The sequence below is a fragment of the Podarcis filfolensis genome, assembly GCF_964270895.1.
Source record: "Podarcis filfolensis genome assembly, chromosome: 11".
Taxonomy (NCBI): Eukaryota; Metazoa; Chordata; class Lepidosauria; order Squamata; family Lacertidae; genus Podarcis; species Podarcis filfolensis.
Window position 1 is genome coordinate 46936084 of NC_139613.1, and position 18274 is coordinate 46954357.

An 18274-nucleotide genomic window follows, 5' to 3' on the forward strand; every position below is an offset into this window, starting at 1 on the left:
CCCTCTAATCTTCGGTGGGTGAGGAATTACTGTGGATATTCAACTGGAAGGAAAGTACACTTGGACAAACTTTCCTGCCAGAATATTCCCAGAGAATGCAAGTGTAGCTCCTGATGAAAGGTAGGTCCCTGAACTTTGAGCCCTGATGATTAGCTTGGACAAATAAATATCCGTACATTTTCTATAGGAAACAAATCCAAGGTGGTAAGACGCACAGCCTTTCCTTTTGCAGAGATTACTGTATCACACAAAACATCTTCAGGAAAGTAATTTGATCCAGTTTCACAGTTTGAGCTTAATAAATAGTCCACATTGTAAAGAAAACTTTCAGCTGTCTGTACGAAAACTACTCCAGATGTGAAATTCAATAGCAAAGGAGACACAATTACAAAAGCAGAAACAGGCCCTCAAAACATGTGTTTCTCAAACGACTCTTCCAAAAGTCACAAGACCTTTGCACAAGAACGGGATTCTAACTTGCCTTGGTCTTTGCACTGCTCCTCAAATTTTCCTTTCTATTAAAGACACCTAAATAATGAAATTAAAATCCAAAGCCTGCTAAAAACTTCAGCGCTTGAAACGAAGGATGGAGCCCATTACCATTTAAATAACAACATGAAGCTCTTTGAAATAAAAGGCCCTTTTGATTTTAAAAGGTTCCAACGCTCAGCGAGTGTCTGAGTCCTTCACAAAGCTGCAGAAACAAACTGTGACCTACGCTGTCTGCTATGAGTGAAATCGCTTGAGTTAAATGATACTTCCTCCTTTTGACTGTTATCAGATCAGCACTCAGGTTTTAGTTTACATGTGTTAAATATGCTGAAAAGAAAAGAAAAATATTAAGGATACACAAGTGATGAAAAGTACGGGTTGATTCCAGTTGGGTTCACCTGGCCATGGAAGGCCCTTTGAACCAGCAAAGGCTTCCATTAACAGAAGGAGGTGGGGAGAAGAAGAAGAGTTTGGATTTGATATCCCGCCTTTCACTCCCTTTAAGGAGTCTCAAAGCGGCTAACATTCTCCTTTCCCTTCCTCCCCAACAACAAACACTCTGTGAGGTGAGCGGGGCTGAGAGACTTCAGAGAAGTGTGACTGGCCCAAGGTCACCCAGCAGCTGCATGTGGAGGAGTGGAGACGCGAACCCGGTTCCCCAGATTACGAGACTACCGCTCTTAACCACTACACAACACCTGGCTGGGTTGCCTGAGTGAACCTTTTCTGTCCGGACAGCCACTCACCCGTGGCTGTCTCAATCGCTGGCAGAATCCGTCAGTGGGCGTTTCTTAAACTTCTTCCAGCAAAGAAGCTCTTTGACACCTAGTCTCCTCCTACTCTCCCTGCGCGGAAGCCTTCTGTGCAAGGAGGGCGTAGGCAGTGGAGGACCCTTGCTCTCCCCGCTGGTCCCCGGCAAGGAGTCATGGGACCGCCTCGCCGATTCCCCCATCTGCCCCCCTTCTCCACTGGTGCTACGCTGATTCTCTTCCCCAGAAGCTGGGCTGCCTCTCCCCATCCCGGGACGCTCTCTGGAATCCCTCTGGAGCTTGCTCTCTCCCTCCGGCACTGATGGCAGTTCCCTGACAGGAGATTTTGAGCTGAATGCCCCTGGTGCCTCCACAATTTGTTCTGGAGCTGGTGGACCATTTGGAAGAGGGTCGGATGTGGCACAAGAGATCGCATCCCTCGCCTTTTCCATTCATGGAAACTTCCGCTGGAACAAAGAGCCATCTTGGATAGGGAGGCATACAGCTGGATTTGACCCTATATTGGCCAACAAGAAGGATGTTAACAAAATTAACTGAATGAAGAGCAGAGCTCCCCTTGACAATGCTATGCTGCTTTGCATAGAATGCTCTTTTGCTTTATTATTATTGATTTGATTTATATGCTGCTTAATGCCGGACCAGGTTGCTAAGCAGTTTACAAAATATTGCCATTATGCAGCTTTATTAAAATGCGGCACAATCCCAGTAAAACAATCTCATTAATGCAGTAAAATATAAATGTCCATTGTTAAATATGCAATAAAGAAATCCCATTAAAACACGCCCATTTAAATAGGAGGCTTGTTTTAAAAGTGTGGCATTTGGGTTTCCAGGCAACCAGGAAAAGACAGTAATGCTCCGTTTGTTCAGTGTTCAGACAACATTTATCCAAATAATATCCAGGAATAAGAAAGGTATACAATGTCGTGGCTTATGGGTTCTCGGCTTTATCTCTCCGTTTTCTCCTCAGGATAAAAAAATAAAAAATGGTATTTGTAAGATCCAGAAATGTGATGGGTGAGAATATCCTCTTTATTTCCCCAGAACTCTTCCTTTTGTCTGTTCTATAGTTAGTAGCGGCCAGCTTTTTTTGACAAATGTACCACAAGATAACCTCAAAGCATAACAGAGTTGCTATTCTAATCCTTTGTGATGTACATTTAGGCCCTGGGATATTTTTACTCTCATCTACTGACCTGAAGAGCTGGCAGTAGAGTCAAGCAGGAGTGCATGGGTAACTATGCTATCCCAAGGCCAGCAAGTCTCCTAGCTCCTATCCACAAATATCGCTTTGACTTGCTAGGTGTGCAGTGATTTTATTCATTACCAGCCTCCCCCTTGCTGAACACAGGACTTGCAGCGTCTTCTCATTCATGTGGACCTGTGCAGACAGCTAGAAACAACGGAAGTCTCTCTCCTCTGACTTAGGGGACATTTCTGCCATTCTTTTTTTTTTTAATAAAAAAATATTTCTATTAGATTTTACAATTTTATATTCAACATAATGAAATCACATAATAAAGAAAAAACAAAAAATAAAATAAAAAATATCCCTCCTCCCTCTACCCCAGGGACTTCCCTCAACTTCCCCTTCTGGTTTTTTGCTACATTTTTTTCCTTCTGCTACTATTGTTCTACCTAACTTCATAATCTCTTTTGTAAATGTACTTCTAATTGTTTTTCTAATTTATTCCAATATCTTTTTGCTGTATTTTTCTTAATTGTAAGTGTTCATTCAAACCCTGCAAGTGAGTCTATTCCTTTACAATATTTTTGCAGATACTGTGTAAATGGATTCCAGCCTTTTCTAAATTATCTTTATCTCTTCATCTTCCTGTAAGTTTTGCCATTTCTGCACAGTCCATCATTTTGGCTCACTTCTGCCATTCTTCACCTTCTCAAACCATTGCTGTGGTCCTCCAGATATTGTTGGGACTCCACCCACCAGCTATCAACCGTTGGCCAATCTGGCTGGGATTGAAATCCAACAACCTCTGAAGCATCACAGGTCCCCCATCCCTGCTGTGGGTCATTAGGCACCCTGCTGGCAAGTAGATTTGTGGCGCTTGCATCCAGCAGTGTCACAAACGCGTATCTTGCCAGAGTACCTGTGCCCTTTCGGGGCTATATCTAAAAATGACTGCGAGTGAGACGTCTAGATGAAGGTAAGAAAACCATCATTGATATTACCAGAAAAATAGCAGCGGCAGCACAAAGAATAATGCACAGGAGGTTACAATGGGCTTTTGTCGCAGTTGTATTAGCCATAACACACATCCAGCAGAAACACTAGAAATGTTTTTAATTGTTTTATGGGGTTATTCAGCTGTTTATGTTTATATTTTGTTTATGTATTTTGTGTTTTTATATTGCAATTTTACCTCGTGAACCACCCTGAGACCTGTGGGTATAGGGCGGTATAAAAATTTAATAAATAATAATAATAATAATAATAATAATAATAATAATAATAATAATAATAAATCATTCTTACATTTTAGTACGAGTGGAGCCAAGGCAACGTCACACGCCTACTAGTGGTGAGCAGGATATGTAAGAATATTTCTTCCCATCCTACAGGCATTAGTTGGAGAATGTAGCTGCTCCCTTTCTGGTATTTTTTGTAGACAGATTTATTTCTGAAACAGTTTGACATCCTTATAAGGGCAACAATTCAAACAATGGGACTGGTGTGGAATGCCATTCTAACTGCTCTTTTTTGGGTGGAAGGAGAGTCTTCTTCTTCTTCTTCTATTCTTCTTCTCCTCCTCCCCTCCTCCTCCTCCTCCTCCCCTCCTCCTCCTCCTCCTCCTCTCCTCCTCCTCCTCCTCCTCCTCCTCCTCCTCCTCCTCCTCCTCCTCCTCCTCTTCTTCTTCTTCTTCTTCTTCTTCTTCTTCTTCTTCTTCTTCTTCTGGAAGAGATGCTTTTGAAAACTGCTCCAGCCTTTGACAGCTTGTGCAGTCTCCTGATGTCACGCCTCCTAATTGACACAATGCAGGGTGTCTGCATGGCACATTGCTGCAACATTTGTTTTACAAGCACACATTTCGCAGGAAACAAAGGATTAATCTTCCCAGGACTTACATGCCTACTCTCCCCCCAAAAAGGGAAAAATAAAACTGTTACACATCCACACAAATAAAAATTCATGGGATGGTGGCACGCAGCCAACAAACTATTTCAGGTCTGGCCTCCCATCTGTTCATGATTAGAAAACACAATCAAATTGCTTTTTCTCCGACTAATTCTCAGAAGGACTCCTTAAAAACAGATTCCATGATATAACTGTAATAAGGCAGAAGAGTTTACAATGATCAATAAAGCACATCTTTCCAGGAATCTGCAAGCCTCAACAAAGAAAAGGGACTCACTTGTTCCTCTCACCATTACCAAGCCTCTGAGTCAATGAGCTATCAACAAACCAGCGAAGGAGACAGACAGGTCTTGATTCTCCAGCCAGCACACCCAAAGTTATTCTCAAAACATGGCAATTTACTGCACAGCATGTATTAATTAATTTACTTCTGTTTGCAGATCCTTTAAAAAATAAAATTAAAAATTAATCCGAACATTTTAAAAGCCACATATAAATCCCCTTTCCAACTTGTACTCCATTGCTTGGCTATAAATTTATCTCCGCCACTCTGTGACTAGTGTAAAGGTTCAAAGCAAAAATAATGATTAATGCTTATTCACTGCAAAAAAAAAAATAAAAAAATCCTAGCAATGAAATCAGTGTTCGAAATTCACCAGGCGCCAAGCACATTTTGTACCTGGCTACTGGCCACTTGTGGCCAAGTGAAGATGGCCAGGCACCAGAATGGTGCCCGATATCTCCACCATCTGGAGGTGCCTGCCTGGGAACCCTCGGATCTTGACTGTTTTCGCACACTAGCAACACACCCAGTAGAATTCCATTCATTATATTTTATCTCCACTATCAGAGCAAATTTCAGGAACCAAAAAAGCCGACTTTTGAGCCGTCTGGCCCCCCAAATGGCAGCTAGACATTCTGTTTTAGCGACTGTAGCCCCGGTTTAAGGAGCCATTGGGCAGCCAGCTTACATCTCTGAGTTTCTAACATGGAATGAAATTTATTTTTCAAGTTTGCCCTGATCTTTCTTGCTGCACTGGCTAAACAATATGGTGTGATAAGAATTTTAAAGTCTTAGATATATAATAAATGTTCATAAATGTATCAACCAAGCATGTACATAGATCAGCACAGGAAGACCGACCTGAAACCATTTTTGATTCCCAAACTGACCAAATGTTTTCTCTGCAAGGTCAAAGGAAAATGGAAAAGCCTCCCCATTGTCTTTTCCTTCACAAACCCAGTCATAAGGGTATGTCTGTGTTTGAATAGGGTAAGCCTGTGACCTGGCTCAGGAACTAAGTATTTATCATTACAAAAGACTGGCCAGGCTCCCCAGGGTATGCAGTCAAGTAAGCATTAACAGGTAACCTGTCAGACGAGATAAACAACGCACTCAGATTTCTGCTGTAGACCGTCTTTTCTGTGATGTATGTATGATGTATCTGGGGGGTGGTCTTAGGTTACACCCCTTCTGTGATGTATGTATGATGAATGGAGGGGTGGTCTTGAGCTCCAAGGCAGGGAATTTAAAATGTCTATATAAGGGCAGGCACACCTTGGTTCTGGGTTCCTCCTCCTTTCCTGCGTGTGAGGGGAGCACCCTGTTGCAACAGATCAATAAAGATTAGGCTTACTAGCTGCTTTGGTTCTCAATGTTCTCTGGTTGGCCTCTGTTATTTTCCCCTACCAATAGGGAACCCACGTAAGGACTCTATATGGGCTCTTAGACACCCCATAAGGGAACAAGGGCAGATGTTTGTTTACAACAACGGGACTCATGTTTGCACCTCAAACTCATGCACTGCTAATTCACAGGGCTTGGGGGTCTTCTGATTTCTGATCTGCTGCTACTGAATTATAAGCATACACTATTCTAATGCACATGCCAGTAATCCTGCAACCAGCCTTTGTCTGCATTACCATTCCTCCCTTGCTGACTAATACTACAAATGGGTGTAATTGTACAGGAGTGAAAAAGATGTGAGGCTTCTGGGTGGCGGGGAGGGGGGAGGTTCTCCTGATAAGAAATTAATTTTGGGGTAGATTTAGCTTTGCACATCACAGTTACCCTGCTCTCACACCTTTCAACATACACTGAGAGACATTTTCAAGGAAGGCTGTGTTTCCACAACATCTAGTAAGTCGAGAGCAGCTCCTCCAAGGACTTCAGGAAGAGGGGAACAGTGTGGCAAATAACAGTCAACATTTCATGCTTTCTTGGGCATGCTAATCCTAGGCAAACGAGATTGAAGATTAAGGAGCAGGAAACAATTACATTGCGTGCCACTGCCAAGATGCAAAGGCTCTAAATCTCCTTGAAGGCGAAAACAAATTAGCAGGTTTGCCTGAATCAAGCTGTCCCTCCGAATGGAGGCCTGTTTTCGACTACGGTGTTATTAAACTGCAACACTGTGAACACAATTTCCCTTAGCTTATTAGCTGCATCTTTTTTGTCTAGACAGGCAGAATAGCTTGTAACCTAGATGTCAGCTTTACCCTTGCACCACTAGGTTTACACTTAAAATGGGAAACATCACCTGGAAAGGGTCTCAGTGTCCCAGTGGAAGGTACTTCTGTGTGAAATAACAAAGCTTTAAGGTGCAGAATCCTTAAGATTACTCACAAACGCACACACACACTTAAGGGGAGAAGCTTTTGTTAGTACAGTTGTACCTTGGATCCTGAACGCCCTGGAACTCGGACGTTTGGGCTCCCGAACGCTGCAAGTGATTGTTCTGGTTTGTAAACGTTCATTTGGAACCCAAATGTCCAGTGGGGCTTCAGGAGCTTCCTGCAGCTAATCAGAAGCCACGATTTGATTTTCAAACATTTTGGAAGCCGAACGGACTTCCGGAACAGATTTCGTTTGACTTCCAAGGTGCGACTGTGTTCCAAGAGCAATTTAAACCCACAATCCACTCTGCTGAAGGAGGTTTGGATGCGGCCAAAGTGCACTCTGTGCTTAGTGAAAGTATGGGCAGTCAGAAGCTATCCCTGCTGGGCTGATCTGGGTCCCTGCTGTTCCAGTTTGTAGCTGGACAGGACACTGCCCGTCTTTCACCCTTTCCAGGTGTGAGCAGCAGGGTTTCATAAGTGGCAGTGTCTCTGCTACAGCATTCAGCTAAACTGCTGGCACCAGTCTGCTTCAAAAAGCAATGCAAGAGGGTGCCATCGGGGGGTAAAGTCAAAGCATTGCAGTTACAGTGCCTGCTGTGGCTGTAGAGACCAATATGGGAGAGGCATGTTTTATTGCAGGTGGGGCAGATGAAGGTGTCCGGTTTCTTTGCTACAGATGCACCATGGCGTTCCTTCTCTCTGCGTTCTTCCCTGTGGTCATTCCTCCTCTGGTCACTGCTGTGGATACACAACTGGACTGCCTGCCTCCAGGCACTGTGATCGTCTGTAAGGGATTCCCACACTGCGGGGTTAACGTTGTCAGCCTTCACGTCATGTTTGTGGACATCTTTATAACGCAGAGTTGCCAACAGGCCTGGTCCCACAAAGCACATCTTTGGGGATCCTGCCATCTTGCAGCCTGTGCACATGACCATGTCAGTGTAGATGTTGCCGAACAGGGGAGCGAGTGGTGCTGTGGTCTAAACCACTGAGCCTCTTGAGGTTGCTGGTCAGAAGGTCGGCAGTTTGAGTCTGCATGACGGGGCAAGCTCCCGTTGCTTTGTCCCAACTCCTGCTAACCTAGCAGTTCGAAAGCATGCCAGTGCAAGTAGATAAATAGGTACCGCTTCGGCAGGAAGGTAATGGTGTTTCTGTGCGCTCTGGCTTCCATCACGGTGTCCTGCTGGCCACATGACCCAGAAAGCTGTCTGTGGACAAATGTCCCTCAGCCTGAAAGCAAGATGAGTGCCGTACCTCATAGTCACCTTTGACAGACGTTGATGTATTACGGTATTTTAATATTTTGTTGGAAGCCACCCAGAGTGGCTGGGGAAGCCCAGTCAGATGGGCGGGGTATAAATAATAAATTATTATTATTATTATTATTATTATTATTATTATTATTATTATTAACAACAACAACAACAACCGTCCAGGGGTCCTTTACTTCTTTTTACCTTTAGAAGTTGCTGAGACAGAAGTGCAAATATAATGTCAGAGACTATGTCCTGCCACGTGGTGCCCAAAATGTTTATGACACAGAACATATGGATAGCTCCTCACAGGTGTAAGTTGCCCACGACTCACTTTCTTTTTCCTCAGCCAGGTGTTAGGATTGCTTCCTAGCACCTGCTGTCCAACACTCATAAAACCAAGGCAAATAGTTTTTTAAATAGATTTGATCGGAAGAGCTTTCTTTGTAGGAGTATCATTTTAAAATTGTACAAAATTCTCAGGAATAAAACTAAGGAACATTTTGCACTGTTTTGTGTCTACCCAAAACTAGTCTTTAATTTCCTCTTTTGGCAGTTAAGCAACTTTGGGTCATCTCCCCTAACCATGGGCTAAACTGGCTGGGGATGATGGGAGTTGTAGTTCAACAATATCTGGGGGCCCAAGAGTTCTGGTTTAGGTTATGTCAAAGCTTCAAGCTCAAAGATATTGCAAGTGTGTGCCTTTAGCTGGTTTGGTAAACATCCTGTAAGTATTGCTAAAGTAGTTGTCAGGGGTTCAGGAGCAGAGGGAACGGATGGCGAGGAATCGGAAGGAGAGGTTAGCGATGATAGCCGTCCGAGATCTCTAAGTCTGTCCAGCGAATCGGAGGATTCACAGAAAGGGGCTCCCGTGGGCAGAGCTGGGGGGTTACCAAGAGGGGCACCCCAGGAAGAAGGGACCAGAGGGGATTCAGAGAGCAGCAGCTGGAGATCCGGACCAGCTACCCCACCGGAGAGCAGCAGCTGGAAATCCGGACCAGCTACTCCACCAGAGAGCAGCAGGGGGGAGGAGTTCCAGGCACCAGCGACAGGCAGCTCTCCGGCAGCAGCCACGCCTGCGTCAGAGAGCGAGGAAACGGTAGAGAGGAGGGTCGGAGACAGCGCGCGCGCGCCAAGTTCAAATGTACCAGAGGGAGGCGCAATGAGCAGCCCGGAAAGGGAGCCAGGTCCTAAAGCCCGCCGAAGGGAGGGGGAGGAATCCGAAGGGTCCGCATCCGAGGCATCCAGGAAGGAAGGAACCCCGGGGGGTGGTAGGACCCAGAGGCGAAAGGAGAGACGCAAAAGGTGGAGCAAGGCTAGGGTCTTGAACTGGTGTACAGGAGGCGGAGATTCAGATGGGACTTCGCCGATCTAGGGAATAGACGTAGAGACGCACGCTAAGATGTGGAAATGGAAACTATACTTCAATAAAGACTTTATTCCGTTCTACCGGCTAGCGTTGGTCCTTTGTGAGCCGGGACCTAGAGGCAGTCTCTGACAGTAAGTCCCATCTCATGAAGTTTTCATCAGTTCTCTTTGACTCAAGCGGCGTGTGGGGAGCGAAGCAGGGAGGAAAGAGGACTGGTGCCTTTGGAGCTCACAAAAGTCAAGCGACATGTCTACTGAAGAGCAAATTGCTTCCCTGCGAGAAGCGGTAACGCAGCTCAGCGCAGAGATAATCGCCTCCAGGAAAAGAGAGGATGAAGCGGCTGCTGCATGCCGAGATCTCCAAGCCAGGTTGGAAGTGCTTACTAAGCAGGCACAAACGGGTTCCAGATCCGAGGGAATCGGGTTGGGAAGGACTGGAGGCAGCATTGTATCTCACTTTGATGGGAATTTGCAGCAGTACCCCAATTTCCGAGCAGACGTGCAGTTTGCGCTGCAACTGCTGGAGAAAGAGTTTAGAGATGAGCAAGAAAAAGTGGGGTTTATCTTGTCTCATTTGCATGGAGACGCGAAAGCATGTCTGCGCAATCTGTGGAGAGATATGGACCCAGCGCTCCAGAGTTCAACTGCATTCATTAAAGCGATGGATTCTTGCTTTCTATCGAAAATAGACATTGACATTGCCCGTAAGGACATATTTGAGCTGAGACAAGGGAAAGCCAGCGTGAGGCAGTATCACTCCCGCTTTTTTGCATTGGTCAATGCCTTGGGGTGGGACAAGGATTCCCCCCCCGTTAGAGATCTTTATTGGGAAGGATTGAACCCCCAAATCAAGGATGAGATAGCGCGGGGGGAGAGACCCAAAAGCACCCAGGAAGTGGTGGACAGATCGCTTGCAGTGGGGGTGAGGCTGGAGGACCGCCCTTGGGACAGAGGAGAAGGGCGTTGGGGACGCACACCAGCCAGAGTGCCCTCCCTCTTGCCCAGGGATGTCGCGCGTGCGCAATCAACGCCTCCGCAAGCAGGGGGGGAGGAGCCAATGGAGATCGGCGGTGCTAGAGCTCAATCAGCCACCAGAGCCTTAACACCGGGAGCAGTCAAAACAAAGCAGCCTAGAGGGAACAGGAAGTGTTACATCTGTGACAGTTCGAAGCACATGGCGAAAGAGTGTCCCCAGAGGCTCCACAAGCACACTGCAGCTTCAATGACAGTAATGGGAGCAACTCAGCAAAGTGAACCACGGCAGGGAAACGGAAGCACTGGGGGCCAGCCAGGCGAGTCAGTGAAGAAGTCCCCAGAGATTTTGAAGCCCACGGATCCCCTCCCGCCCAAACCAGTGGTGCAGCTCACCGCATCGCTCCAGCTGCCCAGTGGTCTCACTTTAGAAGTGCCGATTACGATTGACTCTGGCAGTAATGCGGACTTTATCGCACTGGAATTCCTTCAACAACACAACATAGCGCTACTGCCAGCCACACTGCCTCTGAACGTGGTCACAGTGGATGGCAGGGAACTGCTAGGGGGGCAGGTGGTGCAGCAGACACCACCTATGGTGATGCAAATTGGGAATCACCGAGAAGTCATCAGCTTCAACGTCACCCAATTGTCGGACACGCCCATAGTGTTGGGCATGAGTTGGCTGGATAGGCACAGCCCGGCATTAGCGTGGTACCAGCGGCAATTGACCTTCTGCTCTTCCTACTGCGCAGCGCACTGCATCCAGACCTGCCAGGAAGGAGAGGGGCGAGAGGATGCACCGCAGCTAGACCTAGGCATGGTGCAAGCGGTGCCCAACAAGTACAAGGAGTTTTTGGAGGTCTTCTGCGAGAAGGAGGCGGACAAACTGCCCCCCCACAGACCCTATGACTGCAAGATTGATCTCCTGCCGGGGGCAACGCTGCCAACAGGGAAACTGTATTCCATGTCTGAGGACGAACTGCAGGAACTTAGGGAGTTCATAGACCACAATTTGAAGCGCGGGTTCATTCGGGAGTCGAAAGCTGTAGGGGGCAGCCCAGTATTCTTTGTGAAGAAGCGAGACACGCCCCAGAAGAGGCTTGTAGTTGACTTTCGAATTTTGAACTCGAAAACCAAGCCCTCGTCCTTCCCCATGCCCAAAATAGACGACCTGCTCGCGACGGTAAGGAAAGGACGCGTTTTCACCAAGTTGGATCTGCGAGGCGCGTACAACCTGATTCGTGTGCGGGAGGGCGACGAGTGGAAGACGGCCATGTTCACACCACTGGGCACCTACGAATACAGAGTTATGCCCTTCGGATTACAAAATGGCTCTCACTGTTTTCAAGCCTTTATGCATCACGTGTTGGCGGGACTCCTTTACAAGAAATGCGTATGCTTCCTGGACGACATCCTGATATTTTCTGAGTCGCGAGAAGCGCACGAGAGGGATGTCAGGGAAGTTCTGCGGAGACTAAAGGAGCACAGGCTGTACGCCAAGCTGGAGAAGTGCCAGTTCGACGTGACGGAGGTGGATTTCCTGGGCTATAAACTGTCGGACAAGGGGCTCGCCATGGACAGCGCCAAGGTTCGCTCAGTATTGGACTGGAAAAGCCCGCGCAATAGGAAGGAAGTCCAGCGGTTTGTCGGCTTTGCCAACTTTTATCGCAAGTTCATCAAGGGGTTCGCTATGCAAACGGCGGCCATCACCGACACGCTCAGCTCCAAGAAGAAGAAGTTTATCTGGACGGAGGAAGCGGAGCAGTCCTTTCAGAAACTCAAGCGTCTCTTCGCTTCCGAGGAGCAGCTGCTGCATGTGAATCCCAGCAGACCGATGAGGGTGGAGACGGACGCCTCAGACAGAGCCGTGGGAGCTGTACTGTTGCAACAAGACCAGCAGGGGGACTGGAGGCCGTGCGCCTTCTACTCAAGGAAGCTCAGCAAGTCGGAGCAGAATTACACCATCTGGGACAGGGAGTTGCTAGCCATCCATGCAGCGTTCAAAGCGTGGCGGCACTTCCTTATCGGAGCCAGACACACAGTGCAGGTCCGCACGGACCACAAGAATCTAGAGTACTGGCGCACGGCGAGGTTCCTGAATCAGAGGCACATTAGATGGGCAGAGTTCTTCGCGGACTTCGACTTCAAGATAGAGTACATCCCGGGTGACAACAACATCATGGCGGATGCCTTGTCCAGAAAGCCGCAATACCTCGAGGAGGAGGCACCGTCGGCAGCCAAGCACATTTTCGCACCGGAAGCGTGGGCTTGCGCCTCGGCGACCGTGGATCTGGACGCCGTACGTCGAGCGTTGCAGGAGGACCCCTTCGCGCTAGCCAAGATGGAGGAGGTGCACAAGGGCATGGTGAAGGACGACGAGTTCCTGATCAGAGACGGTTTGCTCATCCGCAAGGGAGCACTCTACGTGCCGGGGAATGACCTCCGCGCAAGGGTGCTGCAGCAGCTACACGACGCCCCCACTGCCGGGCACTTTGGCAGAGAAAAGACTGTAGAACTAGTGACCAGAGACTTTTGGTGGCCCAAGATGCGGGGGGAAGTAGCGGATTACGTCTCGAGATGCGACACCTGCCAAAGGGCCAAGTCTGTGCACAAACCGCCGGCGGGATTGCTGGAACCGTTGCAGACGCCGTCTGAGCCGTGGGAACGGGTGGCCCTGGACTTTGTCACGGATCTGCCCAGTTCGAGGGGAAAGACGGCAGTGCTTGTGGTGGTGGACATGTTTACCAAGATGGCACACTTCATTCCGTGTGCGAAGGTGGCCACGGCAGAACAGACCGCCAAACTGTTCATAGACCACGTGTTTAAGGTCCACGGTCTGCCACGATCTATTCTATCCGACCGGGGGCGGCAGTTCATCTCGAACTTCTGGCAAAAGTTGATGGGCATCCTGAACGTCAAGATCAATCTAGCGTCGGCGAGACACCCGCAGACCAACGGACAAGCGGAGAGGGTCAACGCCATCATGCAGCAGTACCTGAGATGCTACGCCAATCAGCAGCCTAACACGTGGGTGGACTACCTGCCCCTCGCAGAGTTCGCTTACAACAATACGAAGCACGTGTCGACGGGGGTGACGCCGTTCTTCGCCAACAACGGGAGGCATCCCAGAACCTTCCCAGGTTTAGAGAGAATGGGGGAGGGGGAGCCGCAGGCAGCGGAAGAATTAGCGTCAGAGTTGCAGGAAGTCCACGAACAGCTTAGGAGGCAGTTGGAACTGGCAAAGCACGCATACAAACTGCAGGCTGACAGACACAGGAGAGTAGGGGAAGACATACAGGTGGGAGACTGGGTTTGGTTAGCAGCGCAAGCAGTGCCGACCAGATCGTTGGCCAAGAAGAAGCTAGGGCATAAGCAGCTAGGGCCTTACCAAGTCCAGGCACAGGTCAATCCAGTGGCCTTCCGGTTAGCGCTTCCGGAGGGTTCCAGAATGCATCCGGTCTTCCATAGATCGGTGCTCACGCCCTACAAAGCACCGCATAGATTTCACGAGCCAGGCACAGCACCAGATCCGCCCAAAGAAGGACCCAGGGAAGGGGGGTCGCCAAGAGGGGAGCGCATCAACGAAGCCACAGAGATTTTAGACTCGAGATGGGGGGAAGAGGGAGTAGAATACCTTCTTGCCAGAGAGGATACCCCGGCCAGCGCCAACAGTTGGGTGCCGGGCTATGCCTTGGACGAGCCTCTTCTCAAGGAAGAGTTCCATGCCATTTTTCCACACAGGCCCATGCCAGCCGAGTATTTCGATGACTGGCTCTTCACACCCACACTTTCAGGCAGCACGTTCCAGGGGTTCGACTCGGACGAGGAGACGGCACCACACATACGCTCTCCGGAAGGTTCACCCTCGGGTTCTGCCTCAGACCGCTCCTATTGGTGGGATAATCAACCAGAGGAGCAGTGGCGCAGGAAGTGGCTGGGGGGTCCCTGGCAGGCATCACCCTCAGAGGGGAACGGGGGAGAGATGGACATGGACGTGTTGGGGGAGGACGTGGGATTTGAACACGAAGGCAGGGAGATGGAAGCAGAGGAGATCGACGTCGACGAGCGCACGGAGGACGAGCCAGACTTGCCCGATGTGATGTACGACACGAGGGAAGAACTGTATCCGGCACTCACCCCTGCCACGACGGAGCACCCAGAACCCACACCGGAAGGAGGGGAGGGGGGAAGGGGGGGCTTCGAGGGGGGGATGGATGTCAGGGGTTCAGGAGCAGAGGGAACGGATGGCGAGGAATCGGAAGGAGAGGTTAGCGATGATAGCCGTCCGAGATCTCTAAGTCTGTCCAGCGAATCGGAGGATTCACAGAAAGGGGCTCCCGTGGGCAGAGCTGGGGGGTTACCAAGAGGGGCACCCCAGGAAGAAGGGACCAGAGGGGATTCAGAGAGCAGCAGCTGGAGATCCGGACCAGCTACCCCACCGGAGAGCAGCAGCTGGAAATCCGGACCAGCTACTCCACCAGAGAGCAGCAGGGGGGAGGAGTTCCAGGCACCAGCGACAGGCAGCTCTCCGGCAGCAGCCACGCCTGCGTCAGAGAGCGAGGAAACGGTAGAGAGGAGGGTCGGAGACAGCGCGCGCGCGCCAAGTTCAAATGTACCAGAGGGAGGCGCAATGAGCAGCCCGGAAAGGGAGCCAGGTCCTAAAGCCCGCCGAAGGGAGGGGGAGGAATCCGAAGGGTCCGCATCCGAGGCATCCAGGAAGGAAGGAACCCCGGGGGGTGGTAGGACCCAGAGGCGAAAGGAGAGACGCAAAAGGTGGAGCAAGGCTAGGGTCTTGAACTGGTGTACAGGAGGCGGAGATTCAGATGGGACTTCGCCGATCTAGGGAATAGACGTAGAGACGCACGCTAAGATGTGGAAATGGAAACTATACTTCAATAAAGACTTTATTCCGTTCTACCGGCTAGCGTTGGTCCTTTGTGAGCCGGGACCTAGAGGCAGTCTCTGACAGTAGTGAAATTCCACAGTACCGATTTAAGCAGGAGCAAATAGTGCAACTCATGTTAATTTGGGTCTCTGAGGCTCTGTGGGAGGAACCTGCTTCCGAAAAAGAAAACGACCATTATCAAGAGTGAAAAAGCTACGGCACTGTGTGTCTGCAGAAGAGAAATTGGAAACGCTATATCTGTATGTGGCGCATAACTGCACACACAAGGACATGATGTGCTTCTTCATGTGTTTGCGTCTAGTGGGCTTCTCTGCTCATGAGAAGTTTCCAACTATGACTTCTCTTGACTTCCAGTCTCTGCTAGGTTCACTTCCTTTAGCGATCTGCTCTGCTCACCTCACCCTTTTGACTATTTTGCTATGTTTAACTGAGTTTCAACATAGGTTTGTTATCAGCCACTCTGTCTCACTCCATCCCACAACAAGGGACCACACATTCTGAATGACAAACTACAAAGACAATAACTTTCAGGTAATAAAACAGGTATTGCTATATGTCAAGATAAGGAAAAGCAGCCAAATAACTCCATATTCAAAGCAGTCTGTTGCCTGAAGTAATAGCCCCTAGCTTCATGGCTGAGAGGATTTAAACCCACTCCCAAAGTCCTAGTGACAATCTGAACACTGTGGCCTTAATAGAATTTAGTACAGGTTGACACAGTCAACAGGAATTAGTTCAGTGATGTGTTGTATCATCTAGCTTGCAAGGACAGCTGCATCTGTTTATTTATGCCTTATAACCAAATGAAACCTTTTTGCTGTATCTTTGCTTTTTATTTCATGTACTTGAAATTGAGTTTGAAAGTGACACTTAAGCTAGAATTGATTTTGTTCTGCAAGGCTGGTTATTAAATAGGGCAACAGTTGAAATTTCCATCTGATTATCCTTTCTTCATCTTTATTAATGGGCTTCCAAAATGTCACTTCTTAGCCAAGGTAAAGGACAAAGGCATTCTAATCTTGATATGGTTTGGCCAAGAGAAATCATTCTCTCTCCTTTTAAAACCATCATTTAAATTCCCTTCCTGGGAAATTAAATTTTGATGTCACCTTCTCAGTCCATACAATTTAAAAACAGTAATTGAAAGCAGTAAACAACAGCAGTGACTTCCAGACAAGGATAAGGAAATCGTGAACAAGCTGATACAGACACAAAATTCTGCGGGGAGATCTTAATAGAATGAATTTGAGAATTACTGCCAAAGAAACTTTTCAGAAATGCTGCATGTCAGAAGTTCTTAATTATTATATTTTACTTGGATGGCAGCACAATGAATTACTATTTAACTTATCTTCTCCAATGTGCTATTTCAGTATCAGATATGTACCCTAGCTTGACAGAACTCTCAGGATGAAATAACTATAGGGTGGAACTCAACTAAATTTTAATCCGAGAAGAACCACTGAAATTTCAATAGGTCTGTTCTTAGTAAAACCTAGTTGACGACCATTCACAAAGGCTAAAAACTCAAAATTACCACATTTGGTCGCCCATCCTCGATTTCCTAAGCATTCTGTGCAAACTTGAAATGCACATACACAGAGTACATTAGACTTACAGGTATTCTTGTTTCAGTGTGCTGTTTTTGCGGGTTATTTCATTAATTAAATTACCTGACTTCCAGATCTTTAAAACTATCCTTCTGATGGATAAAAACCACTCTTTTCACTTCAGTTGTTAAGCTGCAGTGTATTTAGTCTTATTTCAACTCTCCCAACCCATTTTTATATAACTTCCATTTATACATGGGGGTTTTTTTTTGGTTTTGCTTTTTAAAAAGATGACCATTATTGAGACAGAGGATCTTATAGTATAAAACCACGTGCTTTTCACAGCCCCTCCCCCGCCCTGAGTTATAAAAAGATAGCTTCCTTTATCTATGAAAAGTGACACTGGCTGATTCCTTTTAAACAAGTTGGTCTTTGCTGCCCTAGTTCAGAGCTTTCCAAACTGGGTGTCACGACATGTTAGTGTGTCGGCTGCAGTGTGTAGGTGTGTTGCACAAACACTCCCCATGCCCCTCCTGGGGCTGGAAAGGGGTTAGTTTAACCTCCGGTTTGCTAGTAAAACTGAATTACTGTGTCACGATATGATGCGAAACTGAATCAATGTCTAAAAAGTGTGTCACCAACATGAAAAGTTTGGAAAGTTCTGCCCTAGTTGAACACAACACCAACAGCATGATTTTCTGCATGTCTTGTTGTTGTTTAGTCGTTTAGCCGTGTCTGACTCTTCGTGACCCCATGGACCAGAGCACACCAGGTACTCCTGTATTCCACAGCCTCCCGCAGTTTGGTCAAACTCATGCAGGTAGCTTCGAGAACACTGTCCAGCCATCTTGTCGTCCCCTTCTCCTTGTGCCCTCAATCTTTCCCAGTATCAGGGTCTATTTGGAGTTAAATCCTTCTAAGTTCAATGCAACTTACTTCCAAGTATGGTGGGGCATAGGGTTCTAGCCTTCAGCATTCTGATTTAAACTATAGTCAAAATAAAATGTGAGAATGGCCTATTGTACATCTGTGTCTTTCAATATGAATCAAAAAGACATATTCTAGATAACAAACTATGAGCCACAAGCCACGTTTTCCCTCCAAGCTAGGGCTTTAAAGGTCAAAACCAGCACCTTAAACCTGACCCTATACTCCACTGGGTGCCATTACAGCTGGTAGAGCACTGGGTGAATATGCTCCTATGGCAGGGACCCCGTGAGGAGCCTCGCTGCAGCATTCTGCACCCG

The 18274-nt window shown here is 47.8% G+C and overlaps 1 protein-coding gene across 5 annotated transcripts in view; it reads right to left on the minus strand.

Moving 5' to 3' along the window:
* ZNF608 (zinc finger protein 608) overlaps positions 1-18274 on the minus strand; it is a gene marked incomplete at its 3' end in the record, with an annotated part of 129996 nt that overhangs the window by 47369 nt on the left and 64353 nt on the right. The gene's annotated exons all lie outside the window — the stretch shown is intronic.